This window comes from Musa acuminata, chromosome BXJ2-6, assembly GCF_036884655.1.
Source record: "Musa acuminata AAA Group cultivar baxijiao chromosome BXJ2-6, Cavendish_Baxijiao_AAA, whole genome shotgun sequence".
NCBI classification, from domain to species: Eukaryota; Viridiplantae; Streptophyta; class Magnoliopsida; order Zingiberales; family Musaceae; genus Musa; species Musa acuminata.
In genome coordinates, this window is record NC_088343.1 from 29,848,254 (window position 1) to 29,869,901 (window position 21,648).

Below are 21,648 nucleotides of genomic sequence, written 5' to 3' on the forward strand. Positions count from 1 at the left end.
TGGAGCCCAAAATTTGAATCCTCTTAAGGCCTATAAATACCCCTCAAATCTCAGCTGAGAGAATAACTTTTGAGCAGCAAGTAATTGAGAGAAAAGTCTTAGAAGAGTCTTTGCCTTTCTTGTTTTCATTTGCTAGTGTTCACCTCCTTCTTTCTTGCTGAAAATCTGTAAGAGAGTGAACCGCTTGTAAAAGTTGTAAGAGGGGTATTCACCCTTCCCTTTCAAGAGATTTGCTAGTGGAAGGTGGGAGCCTCATCGAAGAGGGGCCTCGCAAGTGGATGTAGGTCACTTGACCGAACCACTTTAAAAACAGCGTAATCTCTGGTTTGCATTTCATTACTGCTATTTACATTACTGCAAACCCTCTTACTGCTTTATTTCCTCATTACATTTACTGCACAACTTTGTGAATACGCTTTTAAGTTAAGCACTTCCAATTACGATTTCTTATCGTACGAAAGATTTGTCTAAAACCGAAGTTTTAATCCGCTGCACTAATTCACCCCCCCTCTTAGTGCCGCTCCGAACCTAACAAGTGGTATCAGAGCGAGGTTATCTCTCATATTTGGTTTAATACCCAAGAGAGATGGCTTACTCCGGCATGCAAGAGGGCCATTCTATTGCACGACCACCTTTGTTTAATGGGTCGGATTACACATATTGGAAGACTCGCATGAGGATCTTCCTTATTTCTATGGACTTTGAGCTTTGGTCTATTGTCGAGAATGGATTTCAAAAATCTTCTCTTCCGATGAGCGAATGGAATGAATCGGAGAAGAAGGTTTTTGCTTTAAATGCAAAGGCTATGAATGCCTTGTTTTGTGCATTAGACAAAAACGAATTTAATCATGTTTCAATGTGTGATTCGGCTTTTGATATTTGGAGAACTCTTGAGGTCACTCATGAAGGCACTAGCCGAGTGAAAGAGTCCAAAATCAACATCCTTGTGCACTCTTATGAACTTTTCGGAATGAAACCAAGTGAGTCCATCGGAGACATGTACACCCGGTTTACGGATGTCATCAATGGACTCAAAGCTCTTGGTAAAGAATTTACTAACTTTGAATTAGTAACTAAAATCTTAAGATCCCTCCCTAAAAGTTGGGATCCAAAAGTTACGGCCATTCAAGAGGCCAAAGACCTTAAAGCATTCCCTCTTGAAGAGCTCATTGGGTCTCTAATGACCTACGAAATGACATGTCAAGCTCATGACGAGCTCGAGAACCCCCTTCCAAAGAACAGGAAGGATATGGCACTCAAATCACAAGAAGACCACTTGAAAGGAACATCAAGTGATGAGGACAGTGACAATGACATTGCACTTTTGACTCAAAAATTTAAAAAATATTTAAGAAAGAACAAATTTAAAAATAATATAAAAAATAAATTTGAACAAAAGAAGGACTAAGTGATTTGCTATGAGTGCAAAAACCCGGGACACTATAAGAACGATTGTCCTCAAGCCAAAAATAGGACATCAAAGAAGAAGGCGCTCAAGGCAACATGGGATGATTCAAGCGCGTCCGAAGAAGAGGAGTCCAACACCGAGCAAGTTGCTCATTACGCGCTAATGGCTTTAGGAGAAGAGGTATGTGATTTATTTAATGAAGATTTATCTTTTGAAGAACTCTCTATCACTTTTCATGAATTATTTGATGAATGTAGAACTGTTAGCAAGAAGTTAAGTATCTTAAAGAAAGAGCATGCTTTGCTACAAGATAAGTTTGATAGTCTTCAAACTCCTCCATGCTCTAAGTGTGAGTATTAAGGTTGGTAGCAAAGGATTAGATATGATCCTTGCACACAAGGGTCACATCGCAAATAGAAATGGAATTGGATTTGTAAAAGGATTACATCAAAATCCTACCACTTTCATAAAAGGACCTACATTACATGTTTCCTCCTATATGAAATGCAACTTCTGTTGCAAATCCGGACATATTGCCTACAAATGTCCATTTAGGAAAATTAGTTCATAAAAATTAATATGGGTTCCTAAAGGAACTATAAAGGATTCAAAAATAAATAACAAGGTTAGTGGGTCAATTTTTTAGGCACCCAAAATCAAATGGGTACCTAAAAATCATCCTCTTTTGTAGACAAACCCACAAGCTAGGAGCAAGAGATGGTATCTCGATAGTGGATGCTCAAGACATATGACTAGAGATCCATCTCATTTCTCTATGCTCACTAGCAAAGAAGAAGGGTACGTCACCTTCGGAGACAACAACAAAGGCAAAATCATTGGCAAGGGAACTATTGGTAACAAATTTAGTTTTTTCATTGATGATGTTTTACTAGTTGATGGATTGAAACATAATCTCTTGAGTATTAGTCAACTATGCGATAAAGGTTATATCGTTAGATTTGAATCAAATATGTGCATTATTGAAAAACCAAATCATAACATGACTATGATTTCTTTAAAGCAAAATAATGTCTATACCATCAATCTTGATGAACTAAGTAATGAAATGTGTTTCTCTGCCGTAAATGATGATGCTTGGCTTTGGCATAGGAGATTAGGCCATGCAAGCATGAAAACAATATCTAAAATCTCATCTCAAGAATTAGTACGAGGGATTCCGAATATAAAGTTTATTAAGGATAAGGTATGCGATGCATGTCAACTAGGCAAACAAATAAAAACAAGCTTCAAACCAAAAAATCAAATTAGCACCACTAGACCGTTACAATTGATCCATTTGGACTTATTTGGACCAATTGATACAACAAGTCTAGGTGGAAGCAAATATGCTTTTGTGATTGTGGATGACTACTCTAGATACACTTGGACCTATTTCTTAGCTCACAAAAGTGATAGATTCAAGTGCTTCTCTAAATTTTGTAAACTCACTCAAAACGAAAAAGGTTTCATGATTTCATCAATTCGGAGTGATCACGGTGGCGAATTTCAAAACCGTGACTTTCAAAATTTTTGTGAAGTTAATGGATACAATCACAACTTCTCCACTCCGAGGAATCCCCAACAAAATGGAGTAGTTGAAAGAAAAAATAGAAACCTACAAGAAATGGCAAGAACTATGTTAAATGAACATAGTTTACCTAAGTATTTTTGGGCCGAAGCCGTAAATACGGCATGCTACATCATGAATAGAGTCCTATTAAGACTATCCTTATCAAAAACTCCCTATGAATTATGGAATAACAAAAAACCAAATATTTCCTATTTTAAAGTTTTTGGTTGTAAATGCTTTGTTTTGAATGAAAGAGATGTCTTAGGAAAATTTGATGCTAAATCCGATGAAGGCATCTTTCTTGGTTACTCTTCCGTTTCTAAGGCTTTTCGGGTTTTTAACAAAAGAACGTTAGTAATAGAAGAGTCTATTTATGTAGTTTTTAATGAAATTTCTAATTTAAAGAAAAATAATTTTGATGATGATCTTGGTTTTGATAATTTGAATTTAAATGAACCTCCTCAAAATAGCAACTTGGATGCAACTTCTTCCGAAATTTCCTTACCTAAGGAATGAAAGTATATAGATGCTCATCCGAAGGAGCTAATTATAGGAGATACATCAAAAGGGGTTCAAACTCGTTCCTCTTTCAAGAATTTTTGTGCTAATGCCGCCTTCCTTTCTCAAATTGAACCTAAATGCATTGACGAGGCCATAAAAGATGATTTTTGGGTTATTGCAATGCAAGAGGAATTGAATCAATTTGAGAGGAATAAGGTATGGAAGCTTGTTCCTAGACCAAGTGACCACTTAGTCATAGGTACTAAGTGGGTCTTTAGAAACAAGCAAGACGAAAATTGTATCGTGGTTAGAAACAAGGCTAGATTAGTGGCCAAAGGTTTCAACCAAGAAGAAGGTATCGATTACGAAGAAACCTTCGCTCCCGTGGCTCGATTAGAAGCCACAAGGATGCTCCTTGCCTATGCTAGTAGTAATAATTTTAAACTATTTCAAATGGATGTCAAAAGTGCTTTCTTGAATGGTTTTATTTCCGAAGAAGTATATGTCGAACAACCTCCCGGATTTGAAAATTCTCTTCTTCCTAATCATGTATTCAAATTGACTAAGGCCCTCTATGGCTTGAAACAAGCTCCTAGAGCTTGGTATGAAAGGCTTAGTTCCTTTCTTATTTTAAATAATTTTACTAAAGGCAAGGTTGATACTACATTATTTATTAAACATTTTGAAAATAATTTTCTTATTATGCAAATTTATATTGACGATATTATTTTTGGCTCTTCGGATGAATCACTATGTGAATCATTTGCCAAATGTATGAGTCTTGAATTTGAAATGAGTTTAATGGGTGAATTAACTTTCTTTTTGGGATTACAAATCAAACAACTTAGTGATGGTATATTTCTTAACCAATCTAAATATACATTAGAATTGTTAAAACGATTTAACATGGATAATTCAAAAGCAATAAACACCCCTATGAGCACTGTGACTAAGTTAGATATGTAGACTACTCTACCTCACAGCGACTAGACCGGATATTATGTTTAGTGTAGGACTTTGTGCTAGGTTTCTAAAGACCCACTTAGTACCTATGACTAAGTGGTCACTTGGTCTAGGAACAAGCTTCCATACCTTATTCCTCTCAAATATATAGGGGAATGATAGGTAGTCTACTCTACCTCACCGCGACTAGACCGGATATTATGTTTAGTGTAAGACTTTGTGCTAGGTTTCAATCTAATCCTAAATTATCTCATCTTAAGAGTGTTAAAAGAATATTTAGGTATCTTAAAGGAACTCCAAATTTAGGATTGTGGTATCCAAAATCTGAAAAATTCGATCTAATAGCTTATGCAGATGCCGATTTTGGCGGATGTAGAATATATAGAAAAAGTACATCCGGAACATGCCAATTTTTAGGACATGCACTTGTTTCTTGGACTTCCAAGAAATAAAATTCAGTTGCACTATCTACGGCGGAAGCCGAATACATTGCTGCAAGTGCATGTTGTGCATAAGTTGTTTGGATGAAAAATACATTAGAAGACTATGGAATTCACTTTAAAAACATTCCCATAAAATGTGATAATACTAGTGCCATATGTCTTACTAAAAATCCAATTCAGCACTCTAGAACTAAGCACATCGACGTTAGGCATCATTTCATACGCGATCATGTCCTTAACAATGATGTTGTTCTAGAATTCATTGACACAAAGCATCAATTAGTAGATATATTTACAAAAGCTTTGAACGAAGATCAATTTGAATTCATTAGAAGGGAATTAGGTATGTTAAATTGTCCCAAAGAATAAATGTGTTTGAATGGATTTTCCGTAAAGTTTTTCATTCTCTCTGATCAAGATTTTATGATTTTATGAATCTCGAAATTGATTTTGATGGCTTGATTATGAGTTTTAAGTTGACAATTTGAATGAGTTTGTATTCGAATTATGATCTTGACTTATTGGAGTTACTACTTGAATTTTTTAATCACGATCTCTTCTTTGTACACCTACAATTTTTGATTATAGAAAGAAGAGATTTGATAAAATGGATGAATGTTGAATTTTCCTTTATGATGAACTCGACATAAACATTTTAGCATACTTAATTTTGGATGATAAAATTTTTTGTATGATCAATGTTATAATCACAAATTATGTGCTTCAAGTCTCATTCCCTTTTTGTTGATGACAAAGGGGGAGAAAAGTGATGACTTGTACCATTTTGATAGTATGACTTATATAAAAATTGATTGATCCTTGAGAATGTCTTATATGCCTTGCAAAATCCTTGAGAATATCACAAGATTGATTGATCATATTGAAAGCATGCCTTACATCTATATCATGAAATTCATGTTGAAAATCTTTATCTCCTATCGTAGTAAAAATCGTCCCATATCATTTGACTTATGATTTTTATCGAAGTTTCGCATTTACTATTGCTTAATGAGAATAACGATAAGTTCTACGGTTAGAACTTATCGGTTTATGCTTGAATTCAATGGATGAAATTCAAGTGTTTTCATCTTCTCATAATATGGCATATAGATAGGGGGAGTTATGTTTAACTCCATCATCAATTGATTGTCATCATCAAAAAGGGGGAGATTGTTGAATCTCGAATTTTGATGATAAAATCAATTGATGGGTTAATTGATCTAATCCATATTATTGAGCTAAGTGTGCAGGATTAACTATGATAACCAGAAAACACAAAGCAAGTATACCGGAGTCAAGTTCGATGGACGTTTAAGAGTCCGAAGAATCGTCGGAGATGTTGCCAGAACCAATCGAGAAGAAATCAGGAACCTATCGAAATTTTCGGAAGTTCGCCGAAGAGATCGTCGGAGGTTCACGGAGATCACCGAGAAGGCTCGGCTACTCGTTAAAGTCATCATAAGTTCGGGAGCTTGCTGGGAGTCCATCGGAAGAAGTTCGTCGAAAAGCTTGCCGAAACAAGACTCGACGTTCGCGGTTGAAAGCTTGCTTAGGATGTGTTTTTGGTTATGTAGTTCACTTGTAATTAGGATTAGGATTAAGAGATAATCCTATATCCTGGTTAGGGGCCAACTGGGCCCAAAGTCAGATATGGTTTGGGCTAAAATTAAGCCAAACCAGTGAAATCGAAGAGCCAGGCGGTGCCACCGCCTGGCTGGGCGGTGAAACCTCCTTGGCTGGGCGGTTGCACCGTCCAGCACCCGAGCGCTGGGCGGTGGCACCGCTTGGCTGGGCGGTGGCACCTCCAACACCGGGAACCCAAAGAGAATTCAAATTTTTGAGCCCAAAATTTGAATCCTCTTGAGGCCTATAAATACCCCTCAAATCTCAGCTGAGAGAACAACTTTTGAGCAGCAAGTAATTGAGAGAAAAGTCTTAGAAGAGTCTTTGCCTTTCTTGTTTTCATTTGCTAGTGTTCACCTCCTTCTTTCTTGCTGAAAATCTGTAAGAGAGTGAACCGCTTGTAAAAGTTGTAAGAGGGGTATTCACCCTTCCCTTTCAAGAGATTTGCTAGTGGAAGGTGGGAGCCTCATCGAAGAGGGGCCTCGCAAGTGGATGTAGGTCACTTGACCGAACCACTTTAAAAACAGCGTAATCTCTAGTTTGCATTTCATTACTGCTATTTACATTACTGCAAACCCTCTTACTGCTTTATTTCCTCATTACATTTACTGCACAACTTTGCGAATACGCTTTTAAGTTAAGCACTTCCAATTACGATTTCTTATCGTACGAAAGATTTGTCTAAAACCGAAGTTTTAATCCGCTGCACTAATTCACCCCCCCTCTTAGTGCCGCTCCAAACCTAACATTATCTACTACTGGAATAGAGCATTTATCCTTAATTGTTATGGCACTGAGAGCTCGGTAATCAACGCGTATTCACCATGTTCCGTCCTTCTTGTATACAAGTAGCACCGGTGAAGAGTAGAGGTTGCAACTTGGCCGAATAACTCCTATTTTGAGCACCTCTTTTACAATCATTTCTATTTCATCCTTCTGGAGATCTAGATACTGATATGGCCAAGTATTTTATGGAGTATTTATCCTTGATGGTTATACCATTGAGAGCTCGGTAATCAATGCATATTCGCCATGTTTCGTCCTTCTTGTGTACAAGTAGCATCGGTGAAGAGTAGAGGCTGCAACTTGGCCGAGTAACTCATGTTTCAAGCATCTCTTTTACAATCCTTTCTATTTCATCCTTCTAAAGATGTAGATAATGATATGGCCGAGTATTTTCTGGAGGTTTGCCTAGAAGAATCGTTATATAATGATCATGTTGACGGGTAAGAGGTAGGTTGTGCGGTTCGTCAAATATATCTGAAAATTCAGCAAGCAAAGAAAGTAGGTTTAGATCTTCAAATTCTATTGGCTCTCCCTTAGTTTGATGCTCAAGTTGTACCAAAAAGCCGTTGCATGCTTTATGCAAAACCTTCTCCATTTGTTGTGAGCAAACCATCGTTACGTTGCCCACCTGTTTCTCCTTACTGTAAAATTTCATAATTAGTTGTATAAAATTCCAAGAAATATCACCTAATGTCATCAACCATTTAATTCTAAGCATGGACTCATGAGCATCAAGAGGGAGGAGGAAGAAATATGCAATTATCTCTTGGTCCTGCAGCAACAGTTTCACTCGCGGGCGCCTACGATCATACTTCAAAATCCATCCGTCGGCGACCTTAACATCAATCTTGCTACAATTCTCGATAGGTAAGGCCATCCGAACAGCAACCTTACTGTTTAGGAAGTTATTAGTACTGCCCGTGTCGATGAAAATAGTAATTGGTTATTATTTGAGAAGGCCTCCAACTTTCATCGTTTGTGGGTTTGAGTAGCCGGCTAGTGCATGTACCGTAACTTTGGTTAGTTGTGGCTCTTCTTCTGCATCTTCTTCATGTTCAAAGCTCTCTTTTGGATGTTCAATGACCTCTTCTTCTACTGGTTCAATCATAAGAAGTCTCCCTTTACTATAGTGATGCTCATGGCTCCACGGCTCGTCGTAATGCCAACATGACCCCTTCACATATCGCTCCTGAAGCTCTTCTCTTGTCAACCTCTTTGGTGTAGGGACTTGGTCGACAATAGGGGGGGCTAAGGTCTTCAGTATTGCTAGTTGAGGAGTGACCCTAGTCCTCTGAGTTTCATGGTTCAATCGCTCCTCTTGATGTCGTGCGAAAGAGATGGCTGCCATAAGCGTGTACGGTTGTCACACTTTAACTTCTCCATAGATCTCCAGCTTCAAGCCCTCAATGAAGATCTCCAATAGCTATTTTTGAGACCAATCATGAGTTTGATTAGATAACCTTTCAAACCTGGTTTGGTACTCTTGAATGGTGGAGGTTTGTCGAATCTTTGCTAGTTGTCCATTAATATTCTCGTAATCGGTTGGTTTGAAGCGGATCAGCAGTCCTTCTTTGAATTGTCACAATGAGAGGACTACATGAGTGTGTTCAAAGTAGTCAAACCACTGTATAACATCCCCCTTAAGATGTATAGCAGTAATTTTCACCATAGATGCGTCCGCGGTTTTGTGGTACTGAAAATATCACTCCACGCACGAGATCCAACCAATCGAGTCTCCTTCTTCCCATCTAGGGAAGTCCACCCTCATGCGTGGATAGTTGGGGTCAGTCATAAAGCCTCCCCTTCCTTGGAAGTCATCTCTTCAGGCTTGGTGCGATTGGTTAGAGCTCTCTCCTTGATGTGATTTCTTCGGGCTTAGTGGTCGGCCCAAACTGAGTTCGGTTAAGAGAGTTTGAATCTTATCCTATATTTGCGCCTCTAAGGCTTCGAATTTAACATTGATTGCCTCCTTAGATACTATTATCAAAAGGCTTAGCATGGAAAATTCTAGGAGAGGTCTCATACCGATGAGACATGGGATATCGCTTTCTATGAGTATGTCCCCAAAAACTCCTGAAGAAAAGGTGAACATGGATAGGACTCAGCAATAAGGCCTATCATGTATGTCATGCTATGTACTAGGCTTGATATAGCGCATGCTATGAGTGTCACGAGCAGGTATCAGGCGGATTGAGGCTTGGAAAACTGGAAATTCGTAAAGTGTACCCTGAAGTACTTGAAAATGACTAAGGATCTTTTACTAGTATATGGAGGTAGTAGCCTTAGGGTTGAAGGCTACATGGACTCAAGTTTTCAGTCTGATGTTGATGATAACAAGTCAAATTCATGATATGTGTACACCTTGAATGGAGGCGCAATGTGCTAGAAGAGTTCCAAGCAAGATACCACAACTGACTCAACCACAGAGGCGGAGTACATTACCACAACAGAGAGAGCAATAGAGGGAGTCTGGATGAAGAAGTTCATCATAGATCTAGCAGTCGTGCTAAGTAGAGAGGAGTCGATTCCCATATATTGCGATAACAACGAGGTGATTGCTCAAGCGAAGGAATCCAGGTCTCAATAGAAATCTAAGCATATTTTGAGGAGGTTCCACTTGATTAAAGAGATCGTGACTCGAGGAGAAGTAGTAATGGAAAGAGTTCCATCCGAAGATAACACTGTAGATCCACTGACAAAGCTATTTTCTTAGATTATCTTTGAGCATCATAGGGGTCTGATGGGGATTAGACATATAGGTGATTGGCTTTAGGTCAAGTGGGAGATTGCTAGTAATATGTGCCCTACAAGCCAATCACGTGAATCATGACATGTGTGACTTGACATGCAACCTTTTTGCTTATTATATTTTAGCATTTATCACTTTATATTGCTTATTGTATATATGCATATATAAATTGTGATGTCCTAGGATCTGTGCAATGGGAATTAGATCATGATGAGATTACGATAATGAGACCGATTCATCTTTAGACACAGATCCTGAATAATCCCAATCATATGTTACTCGAGAAGGACATTGAGATAACTGGACAGATCGGTGTGCTATATACCCATCCATATGATGGATGCAGCTGGTCTCATAGCTGCTCGTGTAGGGACACTAGGGATACAGTACAGGTGCTCATTGGATAATGAGTTCACTGATTGATCTGCTTACGGAATGCTAAATGGTTGATGATATCTTACTATCAGACAACGATTCCATAGTCTCAATGGTGTATCTGGTCCTTAGACTTGAGATATCAAGGATGTCCTGCATGAGTGCTCCACTCTTTGATACCAGACTTATAGGTTTAGATATCAAGATCTAGTATAGTTGGTCATCGGGAGTAGTAGTCAACCTTACGAGGGTCATTGAGTGTCGATAGAGGATCATCCACTCTCAGTATCATGAGAGGAATGTCTCATGTGTTTTTGCTCAAAAAAATCTCTAGCCAAGGTCATTCAGATTGAGAGAGAGAGAGAGAGAGAGTTCTTTGGGATATTAGATGGATGAGGGACTATAGGTACACGATAATTGATGATAGACAGGTCCAATGGATTGGATTCCCTTATATTGTCTAGAGATTGTGACGTAATGGCCTAGTATGTCTGTAGTCGATGAGTCGAGTGAATTATTATGGAGATAATAATTCACTGAGCCAGAAGGAGTTCTGATAGGTATGACTCACGACCAGCTCGATATTGGGCACAGAGGGTCACACACAAATGATAGGCATTGCGATGAGTAGAGGTTTGGGTGTGAGATATTCGTTGGAGCTCCTATCTTATTGGATATCCAATAAGCTCCTAAATTACTGGATCCTATGGATGAGATCCAATAAAAGCCCTTGAGAGATTATTGGATAGAGATCCACTAATCTAAGAGGCTTGGGTAGTTAGATAGAGATCCAATACCCAATAGGGGAGGATCCATTAGAGTTAAGTTTACAGGGGACCTCTATAAATAGGAGAGATTCAATAGTTCATAGGCTAGAGCTTTTTGCTTCCTCTCCTATTCTCCCCCCCTCTCAATCTCAAAGCAGGCCTAGAGTCTTGAAGAGCATCATCGCAGCCCTGCTGTGTGGATCACTACTAGAGGAGGGCGCCTGACCTCCTTCACCCTCTCTTAGAGATCTGTAGGGATTCAGGGATATACGATCTCCCTAGGCAAAATAATTTATCTCATACATAGTTTTCTGGTTAACGGACTTTTGCACACCAATCTTCGCACGATGATGAATATATCTTTAGGAATTAGGGATCTTGTTTTCTCTTCTTCCGCTATACATGTGATGTCACCCCCAAGATTTCCCTTCACCCTCATCACAAGAAAAAGATACAATTTTTTTCATGGTGGATCGCCTTACACAGTATACTCACTTTTGCGATATTCATAATCCCTACACTACTTCTAGTATTGCTCAAATCTTTATGGAGAATATTATAAAATTACATGGGAAGTTGAGATCTATTATAAGTAATTGTGATAGGGTCTTCACGAGCAGATTTTGGACCGAGTTATTTTAGATACAGGGTATTAAATTGAAAAAGCTTGAAAAGTGTTGAGTGTTCCCCTCCACCTCTTAGAGTTTAGAGTTCATTCTAAGAGAGGTGTGAAACTTGTAAATGTTCTCTCCTGAGCCTATCAAAAGAAGAATATAGTTATAAAAATGTGGTTGATCTTCGCCTATTAAATGAAGACCGATAGTGGATGCCGGTGGCCTCAATAGAGGAGGAATCATAAGTGGATGTAAGTCACGACGACCGAACCACTATAAAATCTGGTTTGTATTTATTTTGAGAAAATTACTTTCATAGAAAACTTCCTCCTTACTTCACTTTCAAAATTAAGAATTTTCGAAATGGATTTAATCAAAATGAAAGATTTTCGAAATCAATAATTTTACCACTGCACTAATTCAAACCCCCCCCCCTCTTAGTGCCAACTTGTTCCTAATAATTAGTATCAAAGCCACATTCATTTCTCATTTTGTTTAACACCCAAGAGAAATGGCTCTTTTAGGTTTTCAAGTGGGCTTTTCTATCATTCGTCCTCCCATGTTCAATGGGACATAGTACACATATTGGAAAATTCGAATGAGAGTTTTCTTATTTTCGTTGAATCTCAATTTATATAATATTATCGAAAGTGGTTTTCGAATGTCTTCTCTTCCGATGAACCATTGGAATGATTTGGAAAAGAAGACTTTTTCTTTAAATGCTAGAGCTATGAATGCTCTATTTTGCACCTTAGACAAAAATGAATTCAATCGGATTTTGACTTGCGAAATGACTTTTGATATTTGACACACTCTTGAAATCACATATGAAGGCACAAGTAGGGTTAGAGATTCTAAAGGTAATATTTTAATACATGATTTTGAGTTATTTTGAATGGAACCAAGTGAGACTATTGGAAACATATACAATTTTATGGATGTCATCAATTGTCTAAAAGCACTTGGCAAATATTTTTTAAATTTTGAACTTGTTAATAAAATCATGAGATTCCTTCCAAAGAGTTAGGATCCTAAAATAATGGTAATACTATTGAATCTCATATTTTGATGATGAAATCAATTAGTAAATTATTTGATCTAATCTATGTGTTGAGATAAGTGTGCAGGATTAACTACGATAGTAGTCAGGTGTAAAGCAGATGATGGGCCGGAGTCGAAGATTCGAACGATATACCGAGAGCTCGTTGAGAGTTCATTGTGAGATCACTGGAAGCACATTGGAAGACTCACCGAAAGCTCATCGGAAGATCGTCAGAAGCACGACAGAAGACTAGCCGAGAGTTGGTCGGGAGTTCGTCGGAAGCTTGTCGGAAGACTCACCGAAAAGTTCACCGAAAGATCGCCGAGTGAAAAATCAACATACCGGACCATGCTTGCCTTAATCATAGTTAGAACGATAATTAGAGTTGATTTGGGAGGTAATCCCATCAACTTTGTTAGGGGCCAACTGGGCTCAGAGTTGGGCCGGTTTGGGCCAGAGTCAAGGCACAACCAGGATACTGAATTCCTGGCCGATGATGGAACCACCTAGAAAGCAGCACCCTAGGTGGTATGGACAGTGGTACTACACAGATTGGGTGGTGGTACCACCAGCAATTATTGCTGCCAGTAGTGGTACCGCCCCTATCAAGGGATGGTACCACCAAAGCTAGGTCCCCAAGCTCTATTAGGGGTGGTACCACCAGTACCCTAGAAATCCAGGATGAGACACTTTTTGGCTCCATTTTTGAAAGCCATTGGGGCCTATAAATATCCCACCCTTTTCAACATGAAAAAGTACCGAAGTGTGATTATAATCTTGAGTTATTAGGGTGTAAAAGTATTATAAACAAGTGCTAGAGTCCTCCTCCTCCCTTTCTATATTTTGAGATCATTCAAGAGAGGTGTGAGACTTATAAGGGTTTTCTCCTAAACCCGACAAAAGGAGAAAGTGCTATAAAGAGGTGTTTAGTCTTTACCAATTGAAGGAATGCCTTTAGTGGATGCTAGAGACCTCGTCGGAGGAGGAATCTGAAAGTGGATGTAGGTCACCTTGACCGAACCACTCTAAATTCTGGTTTGCTTTTCATTTATATAATTTACTTTACTGCAAATCTCCTTAATCTTCTCTTGCACATTTACAAATGCTTTCAAGTTCAACTTATCTCCGAAATAGATTGAATCGAAACCATTTTCATTGAAATCGGTTTTAAATAGAACGAACAATTTTCTGAAATCGTGAAAGTTTTCCGCTGCACTAATTCACCCCGCCTCTTAGTGTTGCTCTTGATCCTAACAATTTGTATCAAAGTAAGGTTCACTCTCGTTTGGTTTAAAACCCAAGAGAGATGGTATTTGCCGGCAACCAAGAGTTCATTCAATTACACGTCCGCCCATGTTCAATGAGATGGATTACACATATTGGAAGACTAGAATAAAGATCTTCCTAATTTCAATGGATTTTGAGCTATAGAACATTGTCGAAAATGGTTTTCAAAAATCTTCTCTTCCAATGAACGATTGGAATGAGTTGGAGAAGAAGGCTTTCACTTTAAATGCCAAGGCTATGAATGCCTTATTTTATGTATTATATAAAAACGAGTTTAATCAAGTGTCAATTTGTGAAATGACTTTTGATATTTGGCGCACACTCGAAGTGACTCATGAAGGCACTAGTAGATTGAAGGAGTCAAAAATTAATCTTTTAGTACACACTTATGAGTTGTTTCGGAAGAAACCGAGTGAGACCATTGGAGACATGTACACCCGATTTAGGATGTCGTCAATGGTATAAAAGGACTTGGTAAAAGTTTTTCAGATTTTGAACTTGTTAATAAAATTTTAAGATCCGTTCTAAAGAGTTGGGACCCTAAAGTAATGGACATTTAAGAGGCCAAAGATCTAAATAATTTTTGTCTCAAAGAACTAATTGGGTCATTAATGACCTATGAAATGACTTGTAAAGCTCATGAAGAACTTGAAGACACCCTTCCAAAGAACAGGAAGGATATGACACTAAGAACCCAAGAAAACCACTTGAAAGAAAACTCAAGTGATGAAAACCTTGATGAAGATTTGACACTCTTAACAAGAAAATTAAAAAAATCATAAAAAGGAATAAATTTAAAAATGATATTAAAAATAAATTTGAACCCAAGAAAGATCAAGTTATATGCTACAAATGCAAGAAGCCAGGATATTACAAGAGCGAATGTCCCCTAGCCAAGAAGAGGCAACCAAAGAAGAAGGCTTTCAGAGCAACATGGGACGACTCAAGTGTATCCGAAGAAGATGAGCCTACCAACACCGAGCAAGTTGCTCACTATGCACTAATAGCCATTGGAGATGAGGTAACAAGTTCATTTGATGCAAATTTATCTTTTGATGAACTATTAAATGCTTTTCATGATTTATTTAATGAATGCAAATCAATTGGTAAAAAATATAAATTGTTAAAAAAGGAGCATGCTTCTCTTATTAGTGATTTCGATAGATTAAAGGTTGAGTATAATAGTAGTTTAACTCCTTATATGAAATATAATGAACTAGAAATACTTAAAAAGAAAAACTTGCTACTTAAAGAAACCTTAGAAAAATTTGAGGTTGGTAGCAAGTCTTTGAACATGATCCTTACCAATAAGGGTCATGTTCATAGGAGAAGTAGAATTAGATTTGTGAGTAGCTCTCACCAAAATCTAACCACCTTTGTTAAAGGGCTGACCTTGCATGTTTCACCTCACACCAAATGCAACTTTTATTACAAACTCGGACATATTGCCTATAAATGTCCACTTAAAAGATGTAGTCCAAATAGATTGATTTGGGTTCCTAAAAGAACCTCAAATGACTCAATGCAACATGATAAGATATATAGATCAATTTTTGAGGCATCCAAGGTCAAATGGGTCCTAAAAAACATCCTTTTTTATAGAAAAATATACCATCACAAGCTAAGAGCAAGAGATGGTACCTTGATAGTGGATGCTCAAGGCATATGACAGGAGATCCATCTCATTTCTCTAAGCTCACTAGCCTAGACGGAGGATATGTCACTTTCGGAGACAACAACAAGGGTAAAATCATTGACAAAGGAACCATAGGTAACAAATCCAACCTTCTTACTGAAGATGTATTGTTCGTTGATGGTTTAAAGCATAACCTTTTGAGCATTAGTCAATTATGTGATAAAGGATATATCGTTAGATTTGAATCTAATGCTTGTATTATTGAAAAACCACACAAAAACACATATATGATTGCCCTAAAACAAAATAATGTATACACTATTGAGATTGGTCTTTGTAATAAAATGTCTTTTTCAGTTTTGAATGATGATGCTTAGCTTTGGCATAGGAGATTAGGTCATGCTAGCATGAAACTAATCTCTCAAATTTCATCTAAAGAACTTGTAAGAAGAATTCCTCGTATCAAGTTCATCAAAAATAATATGTGTGATGCATGTCAACTAGGAAAATAAATAAAAAGTAGCTTCAAACCTAAGAACCAAATAAGCACCTCTAGACCTTTGCAATTGATCCATATGGACTTGTTCAGACCAATTGATACATCAAGCCTAGGAGGTAGTAAATATGTATTTGTCATCGTAGATGATTATAGTAGATACACATGGACTTATTTTTTGGCACACAAAAGTGAATGCTTTAGGTATTTCTTTAAGTTTTGTAAACTTGTTCAAAATAAAAAGGGTTTTATGCTTTCATCAATTCGAAGTAATCACGGTGGTGAATTTCAAAACCATGATTTCCAAGAATTTTATAAATCTAATGGATACAACCACAACTTCTCTACTCTAAGAAATCCTCAACAAAATGGAGTAGTAGAAAGAAAGAATAGAAACTTACAAGAAATAGTCAAAACCATGTTAAACGAACATAGCCTATCCAAATATTTTTTGGCCGAAGCCATAAATATGACATGCTATGTTATGAATAGGGTTCTAGTAAAACCACTACTTTCCAAGACTCCTTATGAGTTATGGAACAACAAAAAACCTAACATTTCATACTTTAAAGCTTTCGGATGTAAATATTTTATTTGAACAAAAAAGATACCTTAGGTAAATTTGATGCAAAATCCGATGAAGAAATTTTTCTTGGCTATTCTTTTGTTTCTAAAGCATTTCGTATCTTTAACAAAAGAACTTTGATTATAGAAGAATCTATTCATGTTGTTTTTATTGAAAATTTTGAAGTTAAGAAAAATGATTTTGATGATGAACTTAAATTTGATACTTTAAATTTAAATGAATCCCTTTCTCTATCTAGCAACTTGGATGCATCTTCTTCCGAACCTTCTTTGCCAAAGGAATGGAATTATGTAGATGCTCATCCTAAGGAGCTAATTATAGGAGACACATCACATCAAAAGGGGTTCAAACTCGTTCTTTTCTTAAGAATTTTTGTACCAATGCTGCTTTTCTCACCAAATTGAACCTAAATGCATTAACAAAGCCATGAAAGACTATTCATGGGTCATCGCAATGTAAGAAGAATTGAATCAATTTGAGAGAAATGAAGTGTGGAAGCTTGTTCCTAGACCAAATGATCATTTAATTATTGGTACTAAATGAGTCTTTAGAAACAAGCAAGATAAATTTGGTATCATGATTCGAAACAAGGCTAGATTAGTGCCCAAAGTTTCAACTAAGAAGAAGGTATCGATTATGAAGAAACCTTCGCTCCTATGGTACGATTAGAAGCCATAAGGATGCTCCTATCCTATGCTAGTAATAATAATTTTAAGTTATTTCAAATGGATGTTAAAAGTATTTTTCTTAATAGCTTTATCTCCAAAGAAGTTTATATTGAACAACCTCCCGGATTTGAGAATGATAATTTTCCTAATCATGTGTTTGAATTGACTAAAGCTCTCTATAGATTGAAATAAGCCCTAAGGGCTTGGTACAAGAGACTTAGCTCATTTCTAATTCATAATGATTTCTTTAAAGGCAAGGTCGATACTACATTGTTTATTAAAAATTTTAAAAATAATTTTCTTATTGTTCAAATTTATGTTGCTGACATTATTTTTGGTTCTATAAATGAATCCTTATATAAATAATTTGCCAAAACCATGAGTCTAGAATTTGAAATGAGCTTAATGGGAGAATTAACCTTCTTTCTAAGCTTACAAATTAAACAACCTAGCAATGTTATTTTTCTTAATCAAACAAAAAATGCTTTAGACTTGTTAAAAAGTTTTAACATGCAGAGTTCAAAAGCCATCAACACTCCTATGAATACCTCCACTAAGTTAGACATTGACAAAAGTAGAGAAAGCTTTGATCAAAAAGCTTATATGAGTATGATATGTAGTTTATTTTACCTCACCGCAACTAGATCGGACATCATATTCAGTGTAGGACTATGTGCTAGATTTCAATCTAACCCTAAGCAATCTTATTTAAAAGCTGTTAAAAGGATATTTAAATACCTAAAAGGAACTCTTAAACTAAGATTGTGGTATCCTAAATCTAAGAACTTTGAATTGCTTGGTTATGCTAATGTGGATTTTGCTGGATGTAATTTAGATAGAAAAAGCACATCCGGAACGTGTCAATTTTTAGGACATTCACTCGTTTCTTGGTCTTCCAAGAAACAAAACTCGGTTGCATTATCTACAACCGAAGCTGAGTACATAGCTATAGGTACATGCTGTGCTCAAGTTATATGAATGAAAAACACTTTAAAGGATTATAAAATTGACTTGAAAGCCATACCTATAAAGTGTGATAACACTAGTGCAATATGCTTAGCTAAAAATCCTATTCAACACTCTAGAACTAAACACATTGATATTAGGCATCACTTTATATGATATCTTATTAATAATCATGATATAATATTAGATTTTATTGATACGAAACTTCAATTAGTCGATATCTTTACAAAACCCTTAAATGAAGAATAATTTGATTTTATTAGAAGGGAATTAGGGATGTTAAACTGTCCAAATTCATGAATTTGTTAAATTTTTATTTTCAGACTTTCTTGATCACTAACCTGAATCATGATCTTATAGTATGCGCAATGAGCCATATGCATTTTTCCATATGAGTTTTTACTATGCTTGCGTACAAATTTTATATGGTGAATCATGAAATTATAGTATGCATTTTTTTTATGAGTTCTATACAATGTTTGAGTATGGTATACATTTTATATGATGAATCATGAACGTACAATCTTCAATACGAATCTTCTCCTCTTATGATGCGAATTTTACATGATGAAGTAAATAAAGTTTTATACTTCACAACAATAAAAATCTTGCAAAATTGAAATCACCTGTGTTAGCACCACACACCAATGTGAGTAGTGCTCACTGCCTGTAGGTGGTGGCATCACCCAGCTGGCGGTAGCACCGCCAATTGTCACAGGTGGCAAGCGGTAGAATCGCCTAGCTAGTGGTGCCACTGCCCGCAACCTCTGCCCTATAAAAAGGCACTTAGGGCTGGCAGTAGAACCGACCCCAAGCCCTCCTACATTCCACCAAACACCTCTAAACACCTCTCGACCCCTCATTCTCCTTGATCCTCCTCTAGAAACTCAAGGAAACCCTCTTCTTCTTCAAATTTCAAGGATCAATTTCAATCTTTCAAGAAGATTACTACAAGGGTAATTCTCAAACCTCTTCTTTCAATTTATTAATAGATCTTGCCTCTTATATGTAGTTCTCTCATCATTTATGTGTTTAGTCTCATGACTTCTAGAAGATCCTCTAGGGACAGAGGGAAGAGGAGATTAGATGAAAATTATGACTCCCTACTTTTCGATTCTAATCAGTATGCCCTAAAATTTCCATCAATAGAGTCTAGACATGTTCATTAGAGTAAATATGTTGATTTAGATGAATTAAGTGATTTGGAACCTATTCAATGGTTTGCTAATCTAAACATTCTCCCAATCCTTCAAATGAGTGAACCGATCTACCCTAGACTTGTTAGGCTATTTTACAATAATTTATATGTAGATGAAGATGAAAGGGTATCTACCTATTTTTTAGAACATCATATACCCATTATGGATAGATCAATTTGTAATATCATAGGAATTCCGATAAAAGAAAGAGGGTGTTATTTTAGAGGAAAAAGTGATGATGAAACAGTTGGGACTACTTATATTGATGCCTTAGGAACAATTTTTGGCAATCCTAACTTAACGATTCTTCCAAAAAGCTACGAACATTTACTACCTTTAAGCACCAAAATACATCATCACATCCTAATAAGTATCATTCTCCCAAAGTAATATCATCATGATAAAGTAAGCCAAATGGAACTAGGTACCATATATTAGATTATGAAGGGACATAATAATTGTTTTGGTTACCTAATCTAACAAAACATGATTGATCTATCAAAAAAGGACATGATGCTTCTATATGGTGGCTTAATCACAAGACTACTCTATGCCTATGATATTGCCATTCCACCTGACGAAGAAGTTATAAAACTAGATATATTTAGTATCATAAATAGAAATATACTTTGACGGATAAGATATACATTAAGAAATGGTATATGGACTAGACTGCCTAGAAGGATTGATCCCTTCCAACAAGAACCAGAACCTGAAACACTAATTTTTAGGGGTAATCTATCTCCTCCAACTGGTCCCTTTGAGGAATCACCTCTAGTAGAGCAAGCACCTCCCTCATCTATCGACGACATAGGAACTCGGATGGATCGATTTGAACAATGTCAAGATTGACTTGAACAATGCCAAGATCAAATTTTGATTGAGTTGTAGCAAATTCATCAACAACTCAATACCCTGTTTAGACATTTTGACTAGCCACCACCTGAATAATTAATTGTGACTTTTTGCTTATGACAAAGGGGGAGAAATGGATGAAATCCCCTTCTTTTATTCTGCTTACTTTGATGTTGTAATCCTATGTTGTTTACCTTGATATTGTAAACTTAAAATGCTACTTACTTTGATGATTACAATTCTATGCTTTGATTTCCATGTTATCTCTTCAAATGATGAGTATGATATCATACTTACCTTCATGCTGAAAAATTTCTGTCAATAGCATACTTACCCTGATGCTGAAAAATTTCTGTCAATATCATGCTTACTTTGATGCTAAAATTTTTTGTGATTTTGACTCAAAAATGGATGTCATGTCTTGACATCATTTCTATCGACGAATACATTGTATCATCTTTAGATTTGGGAAATCATGATGTGCATGATGATAATAAGTCTAAATTATCAAAGATACTCTTGAATTCAAAGGCGTTGAATTCAAGAGTATCTTTTCTCAATTATGCTATATAGATAGGGAGAGTTAAGATTAACTCCATCACCAATTGATTGTCATCATCAAAAAGGGGAGATTGTTGAATCTCGGATTTTGATGATGAAATCAATTGATAAATTATTTGATGATAAGTGTTCAGGATTAACTACGATAGCAGTAAGGCGTAAAGCAAATGATGGGCTGGAGTCGAAGACTCAGATGATATACCGGGAGCTCGTCGAGAGTTCATCGTGAGATCACCGGAAGCACGTTGGAAGACTCACTGAAAGCTTGTTGGAAGACTCACTGAAAGCTTGTCGGAAGATCGTCGGAGGCATGCCAAAAGACTAGCCAAGAGTTGGTTAGGAGTTCGTTGGAAGCTCACGGGAAGACTCGTCGAAAAGGTACCAGAAGATTGCTGAGTGAAAAATTGACGTACCAGACCATGCTTGCCTTAATCATAGTTAGAATGATAATTAGAGTTGATTTGGGAGGTAATCCCATCAACTCTGTTAGGGGCCAACTAGGCTCGGAGTTGGGCTGGTTTGGGCCGGAGCCAAGGCCCAACCAGGATGTTAA